Source organism: Astatotilapia calliptera, chromosome 15, assembly GCF_900246225.1.
Source record: "Astatotilapia calliptera chromosome 15, fAstCal1.2, whole genome shotgun sequence".
In the NCBI taxonomy this organism is placed as follows: domain Eukaryota; kingdom Metazoa; phylum Chordata; class Actinopteri; order Cichliformes; family Cichlidae; genus Astatotilapia; species Astatotilapia calliptera.
The window spans coordinates 31347044-31355238 of record NC_039316.1 but is presented as its reverse complement, the minus strand read 5'-3'; the positions used below and the strand labels follow the sequence as shown (position 1 = coordinate 31355238).

At 40.3% G+C, this 8195-nt stretch overlaps 1 long non-coding RNA gene across 1 annotated transcript; it reads left to right on the top strand.

The window, feature by feature from the left end:
* Positions 1-242: 242 nt before the first annotated feature.
* On the top strand, positions 243-874 carry LOC113037366 (uncharacterized). The gene is made up of 2 exons (XR_003274621.1): positions 243-610; positions 692-874. It is a non-coding gene; the product is annotated as an uncharacterized LOC113037366 (long non-coding RNA).
* The last annotated feature ends 7321 nt before the right edge of the window (positions 875-8195 follow it).

The following is an 8195-nucleotide window of genomic DNA, read 5'->3' as shown; positions in this document are numbered from 1 at the left end:
TTAACTGCATGTTTTTCTTCCAATTTTCTCACATAATTTGAAAAATTAGACTTTGTAAATAAGTGAAAATTTCATATTGTTGCAGTCCTAATAGCTCCTGCTTTGAAACATTGAACTTTAAAATTTACCTCATGAAAGATAATCATTCACAGTGGCACACTGTCAGTATAATTCTGACTTTAATATCACTGTTTTAATCTGAATCTTTCTCAAATATGCTGTGAATAAATACTGTTGCAACTCACTGTGGGAAAGCTGTGTTATTAAAATGAATCTGTCACATGTGAGGACGAGGACACAAACGGAGGACACGCAGATGCTGTCACGGTCGGACGGTCCTCCCTGGACGACCTGCTTTTTGTGTGGTTTGTGTGGGGTTTTTTTCTCTCCGCTTTCTCTTCGTCCTCCGCTGGCGGCTATATTTTGAAAGTCCACACTTCCGGGAGACTGAGCGCGTAATGGCCTCTGACCCGGAAGCACCTCCGCTCGGCAGCCGACACACCTGTGCCTAATCGTCCGTCCAGTTGACGCTAATTATCCTACAGTTGAAACTGAGGTATTTAAGGGTGTGTCCAGACGGCAGTCGACGCTGGATTGTACTCTAAGCCTGGTAGTACTGGATGCTCTGTGTTAAGGGCATTTAGCTGACTAGGGAGCTTTCTCACCTGTGTTTGTCGCTCGCTTTTCCTAGGAGCTGGAGGACGGAGTGGATGGTCGGGAGAAGAGAAGCTCAGTTTGGATAATCACTTTGGAAACCGAACTGCACGGTCACCGGGAGTAAGGAGGAGAACGCTAACGGGGACTTTGTGCACTACTGTTTTTTCATATTGGAACTGTCATTTGTGAGCAATGTAAATAAACCGCACTGTCTGCATTCTGCGCCTGGGCCCTTTTCTCCCACACGCCCCGACAGATTCAAAGTCAAAAATCCAAACCTTTAGTCAAAAACAGGCAGTGGTTACGAACAGAAGCAGCCCATCAACAGTCTTCAGGGCTTAATTATTATTATTATTATTATTATTGTCAAAGTTGGATGTTAATTTTGTCCTTTAAAAATGTTCCTGTACTATAATTTAAGGCTAAAATGGCTCAGACAGTCTCATTCTTAGAGTATCTCCTCTGAAAGTGGAGACGGGTTCATCCACTGATCCAAATCACTTTACCTGGATGTTTTCTTTGCAGCTGGATGATGACTCCTCTCTCCCTGACTCCAGTTCCAGCTTTGCAGACCAGTTGGCCTCTGAGGTCACAGTGATCATCTGTAGCAGGAAATGTGAAATTTAAATCAGTTTCTTCCCTTTTTTTCCCCATGTTTAGAAAAAAATACTCCTAAAATAACCAAGCAAGTAAATATTAATAAAGACTTACACACTTCATGAGACGACAGTGAACACATCTCCCTTTATTCCGTTTCTCCATTCCTGCTCAGAACATCAGGTAACAAATATCACAGTAAATCACAGTAAAATATAAAGCACATACTATGTACAACATGTGCCTGTATAAAGAACATTGAATTTTAAACCATCCGTTACTGTTTCTTCTTTAGCTTGGATGGTTCATCTGCTGCCTCTGATAAGATATCAGATCAGAACGATAATTTTCTGTACTCTGCAGTCTATTTACACCTACAGGCCAGTGGACATTCTTTCAGTGATAAGGATGTACACATCCTGGACAGGGAGGAACACTGGTTTGAGCGGGGAGTGAAGGAGGCTATTTACAGTGGGGCAAAAAAGTATTTAGTCAGCCACCGATTGTGCAAGTTCCCCCACTTAAAATGATGACAGAGGTCAGTAATTTGCACCAGAGGTACACTTCAACTGTGAGAGACAGAATGTGAAAAAAAAATCCATGAATTCACATGGTAGGATTTGTAAAGAATTTATTCGTAAATTAGGGTGGAAAATAAGTATTTGGTCACCTCAAACAAGGAAAACCTCTGGCTCTCACAGACCTGTAACATCTTCTGTAAGAAGCTTTTCTGTCCCCCACTCGTTACCTGTATGAATGGCACCTGTTTGAACTCATCATCTGTATAAAAGACACCTGTCCACAGCCTCAAACAGTCAGACTCCAAACTCCGCCATGGCCAAGACCAAAGAGCTTTCGAAGGACACCAGGAAAAGTATTGTAGACCTGCACCAGACTGGGAAGAGTGAATCTACAATAGGCAAGCAGCTTGGTGTGAAAAAATCAACTGTGGGAGCAATCATCAGAAAATGGAAGACATACAAGACCACTGATAATCTCCCTCGATCTGGGGCTCCACGCAAGATCTCATCCCGTGGGGTCAAAATGATCATGAGAACGGTGAGCAAAGATCCCAGAACCACACGGGGGGACCTGGTGAATGACCTGCAGAGAGCTGGGACCAAAGTAACAAAGGTCACCATCAGTAACACACTACAACGGCAGGGAATCAAATCCCGCAGTGCCAGACGTGTTCCGCTGCTGAAGCCAGTGCATGTCCAGGCCCGTCTGAAGTTTGCCAGAGAGCACATGGATGATACAGCAGAGGATTGGGAGAATGTCATGTGGTCAGATGAAACCAAAGTAGAACTTTTTGGTATAAACTCAACTCGTCGTGTTTGGAGGACGAAGAATACTGAGTTGCATCCCAAGAACACCATACCTACTGTGAAGCATGGGGGTGGAAACATCATGCTATGGGGCTGTTTTTCTGCCAAGGGGACAGGACGACTGATCCGTGTTAAGGACAGAATGAATGGGGCCATGTATCGTGAGATTTTGAGCCAAAACCTCCTTCCATCAGTGAGAACTTTGAAGATGAAACGAGGCTGGGTCTTCCAACATGACAATGATCCAAAACACACCGCCCGGGGAACAAAGGAGTGGCTCCGTAAGAAGCATTTGAAAGTCCTGGAGTGGCCTAGCCAGTCTCCAGACCTCAACCCCATAGAAAATCTGTGGCGGGAGTTGAAAGTCCGTGTTGCTCGGCGACAGCCCCAAAACATCACTGCTCTCGAGAAGATCTGCATGGAGGAATGGGCCAAAATACCAGCTACTGTGTGTGCAAACCTGGTAAAGACCTATAGTAAACGTTTGACCTCTGTTATTGCCAACAAAGGTTATGTTACAAAGTATTGAGTTGTATTTTTGTTATTGACCAAATACTTATTTTCCACCCTGATTTACGAATAAATTCTTTACAAATCCTACCATGTGAATTCATGGATTTTTTTTTCACATTCTGTCTCTCACAGTTGAAGTGTACCTCTGGTGCAAATTACTGACCTCTGTCATCATTTTAGGTGGGGAACTTGCACAATCGGTGGCTGACTAAATACTTTTTTGCCCCACTGTACGTGAAAAGGGAAAAACTTTCTCTGAATCGAGGAGGGGGGCTAAGGGTACATCTTTCACCATCTTACAATGCTGTGATTGCAGCCATTCCTCAACTCATGGTACTCGTGGCCATTGATCAGTGGTCTTTGATTAGTGGTTGTTGATCAATGGTCACGACAATATGCAAGAAACCAACCTCCTATTGTTCGCCAGTGGTGCTAGTTTTAGTCATTGTGCAAATGTACTCTTTAAGTGGTTGGGGAAACCTGCAGTCACTCATCACTTGGATGAGCGACGAGCAGAATCAACATTTTGGGACTTGTTTGATTTCTTACCACTTCACTGAAAAACAGGTTCAAAGAGTTGAACTAGAAGGCTATGCCTTCCAAATGTTGCAAAACCATCTTATTTATATGTTCTAGCTACCACACTAAGTGACAATACATAAAATATGACCAGTTATTTTAGAAATGTGTACATAAACGAAATAATGTGGTTTCTTGTCAAAAAATGTTTTAGTGTTGTAAATCTGATTTTACCTTTAGAGCATTGTATTAGGGGTTTTATTTCCCTGGAAGGATAAAAAGACTAAGCTTACAATAAATGTATTTATTTTTGTTAAAATAAGTTAAGTGCCTGGCTGGCTCGTGACCTGGCCCCGGATAAATGAAAGAAGATGGATGGATAAAATAAGATAAATTAGGATTGCACCACCTCCACTGGTTTAAAATAAGAACAACCCTAAATTGCCATCATCGTAAAATGTATTTGCCATTAAGTAAGTATTTGGCTTACAGGGGAACTGTGTACGCATTCATCAGTCTAGCCACTCAAAAACAGTAAAAAAGTAACTCCTGGCAATGTTTCTATAAGGTGTTTTTGTGTAATGCTAACTTAACCTTGAGCTATATTCATGTAATACAATTCTATTAGTGCACAAGAAGCATGTGCCCTACTTCTGCAATGCTTTGCCTGCATGTGAGCTTGCGTTACACATCATGTATGTAGGTGCACTCCAGGTAGTAAGCCAGTTGTATTTACCTGCTTAATTTCATGGATGACAGCAATGATCTGTGTGCTGCATAACTGAGGCAAACAAAGAAGAAAGAGTTTTTGTTGTTGTTTTAATAAAGGATGCTCAGGACGGCAGTAAAGAAAGCATCAGAATAACAAGATGAAATAACACTTGTACATGTAAGAAAGTGTGCATATGTATTCAAAAGGTAGCAAATCAATACTTCCTCTTTGTTTTTCACAAGAATAAAATAGCTGTTTTCTTTTTCTATGTAAAGTTGCATTACATTTTCTGAAATTTCACCTTCACTCCATCCTAATACACTCAAATAAAATCTGATGTCATTAGTTAGCTCAGTAAATTAAACAGCAACCACTATTGTGTCACCTGTTGAGGATCCACCCTCACAGATGTGTGACAAAAAATGAGAATTGGCAACTGTAATTTCATAGACCAACCATGTAACAAGTTGGCAACACATACTGTATGTGTAAGTTGGCTGGATAAGGTCAATAAAAATATTTTACTACATTATCATTTAACATATTCTCAGACCTAAATGTATCATGACCCCTACACACTGAGGACATGTATTGGGTCTGTAAGGTAGGGGGTGCCAGACTAAGCAGCTAAGGAGATAGACCGCGTTGTCTACTAATGACAAAATTGGTGGTTGGATCCCTGGATCCTCCAGTCTGCATGTTGAAATATCCTTGGCAAGACACTGAACCCCTAGGTGCCCGTGACTCATCCATCAGAGCGAGTGCGTGTGCATTAATGTAAAATGAAGTGCTTAAAAGCATAGAGTAAGAGTGCTGTGTGAAAGGCTGCATGAGGCTTGTAGTCAAAGTTGCTTGACTAGAATAGACTTCTTCGTCTGACTGCATGTGGTGTCCATGAACCTTACTATTTATCTGGTTTCACACATAATATTTAAACAAATTCATGAAAAAATAGCAATTTGAGTTTAAGTAATTAATTATTGATGTTTATGAGTTAAAGTGACAGACTAGTGACCTGTTGCAGGTCTGCCCTGCTACTTGTCACAGATCAATTAGACCTCAAATTGGGTCTTCTTTCTCCGCAGCCAATTAGCACCAGTCCCACCCACACAGTGTCTTACTGTGATTTCACCACAGTACTGCCAGCTAACCCGTTTATCCCGTACAAAACTACAGAGCATTTTCATGCAACATTTCAATAACACAAAATTAGTATACTTTGTTTTGCAGGAAACGCCACAATATGAAAATATATAATTCATTTAAAGACTGTTTACAGATGTAATTCAAAATGGTAAATAGACTTCTTCAGCACCTGAGCACTCAGAGTGCTTGATACAAATTACCTTGTTCACCCATTGATGCAAGCACTTTTTCTAAGCTTTCTATCTTGAGTAGTATCTTGCCCAAGGATATTTGGCATGCACATGAGTAGATAACCAGATGACCTGCTCTACCTCCTGAGTTACAACCACCCCTTAATAATGACTTTACATGTAATCTTTAAATCTACAGTTTATCAAGTGTCACTGAGCAGTCCTTACTATTAAATATATCTTTTAAATATATCTCTTTTTCCTCTCCTGTCTCGCTTACGTCTTTGTGGATCTCCCTGGGAAATACAGCAGGTGAATCTTTAGCTAGCAACACACAGTGCAACAGACTGTACACAAACAGTTTGTATGTTCCCTGATATTTACTGAGTTATTAAACCTAAAGTAACAGGTCTGTTTCGAAAATGTTCAAGTTTCAGTGCCATACACCACCAAGTAAGGCAGAACGTTGAAGCCACCTGAAAGACTTGCTGTGTTGCTTGTGGATATCAGGGCTCTGGTCTGTGTTTCTTTTGAAGAAGGGAGGGTGTAATATATTGCTGGGAGTGCTAATTTCCAGCTTGCTGTGACTGCTCCTTGGCCAGCAGACGGCAGGCGAGCGCTGCAGTTGAGTAGTGACTAAAATGGCAATAATCAATTAAAAAGAATAACCATCACCTCTCGACCCCCTGGCTGTTTTTGGCAGCAGTTATAGTAAAATACACCTTTCACTTTGCTGCTGCTATCAATCTGATCACTATGCCTGCACTCCTTTGGTTTCTATCATTGTGTGGATGCTTTAAGCATCCACACTATTGAGTTCCTCTTGGGACTTCCGTACACTTTTTGGCACTTAACTACTTCCACAATTTTCAGCCGATTTTCACCGTTCAAATTTTAAACTATTCTGTTAATTCTGCTAATGTGTGCTATGTCTTTTGTAGAGATGGACCGATCCGATATTACGTATCGGTATTGGTCCGATACTGACCTAAATTACTGGATCGGATATCGGAGAAAAATAAAAAATGTAATCCGATCCATTAAATATCACGAAAGCACCTCACAAAACTTGCAACACGCCGTAACTCACCTCAGAACGTTAGCACGTCGGAGCAGTATGCATCACGTGATAGAGAGGCTGTGGCATGCAGGACCTGTCGGTGGTCTGGATAGCATGTGGAGCTTCGCTAGCAACCCGGCATTTCATCTCCGACAAAGTTATCCCGAGAGAAGTACAGCAAGTGTGTAAGTCCATCTCTGAATGTTTGTAAAGCATTCCTGCGTTAAGCTTAACAAGCGACTGCCTCTCCTGCTGCTACTTCAATCATGAAACTGCTTAACGATCAGCTGATCGGCTTTTCTGTCGCGAGTCCGTGTCTCTTGTTTGCTTTTGGCCCACTTTGCACCAGAAAGAGGAAACCAGGGGCTGAACAACAGCAGCACGTTTAAGCTTGATCAGCTGTTGTTAGAATGTATTTAATATTACTTTCTACACCAGGATCTTTTTCTACGTAGCTGACGCTGGTAACTGTGCAGGGGCGGATCTAGCAAAGTTTAGCCAGGGGGGCCGATAGGGCATTAACAGGGAAAAGGGGGCACAAAGACATACTTTTCTTTCTTATTCTCATTTAAAATGTCTAGCTTTTAATAAATAATTATCTGACACCCAAAGTTTTAATTTGATGTAAAATGAATAGAAGTCAATTACTGTATATAGTAACTATTAAGTCTAATATATATACCCTAGTAAGCTATAGTACTTTTTCCTTTGGGAAGGTACCATCTGTGCAGTCTGCAATTTTGTTGAAGAAAGATGTTGAATCTATTTAATATTTCTTGAAAAATAATTGATTTCTGTGCATTTTTTTTCACACTGCATCAAATTAAGGTTGATTACGTCGATTAAGCATCATGAGGTGGAGCGTGAGGGGTGGTTCCCTATTTTTTATTTATTTATTTTTGTTGTTGCTGGGAGTTGGAACCCTATTAGTTAGGTTGCTTAATATTTATGCTAAGTACTCTTTAAAATACCAGAATAGGGAGGATGGTGTAGGTTTAAGTTTATTAGATTGATCAGTATTGCTGAACTATGAAATATTTTTTTTTGCATACAGGTATAACAGAATAGCTTTAGTGTAGTTGTTGTTTTAAACTTGAGTATGAACTTATACAAAATGCAGCAAGATATTTAAAAAACAGTTTTGTTGATTAAAAAACACTATATCGGATTCATATCGGTATCGGCAGATATCCAAATTTATGATATCGGTATCGGTATCGGACATAAAAAAGTGGTATCGTGCCATCTCTAGTCTTTTGGTATTTTTCACTATTATACTTTTTAAAATATTAAGCTTAATTTGTCCCATTGAAATGAATGGGAAACTTCTGCAATTCTGCTAAAATTTGCTTGTTTTTGAAACTTAACTACTTCCTCATATTTTCACCTAGAACAATCATTCAAACTTTAAAATGTTCTCAAATTATTGGGCTATTCAGGTATAAATCAGCTTTTTCAAATCTTTTACCGTTTTACTTTTATGCCTCTTAAAG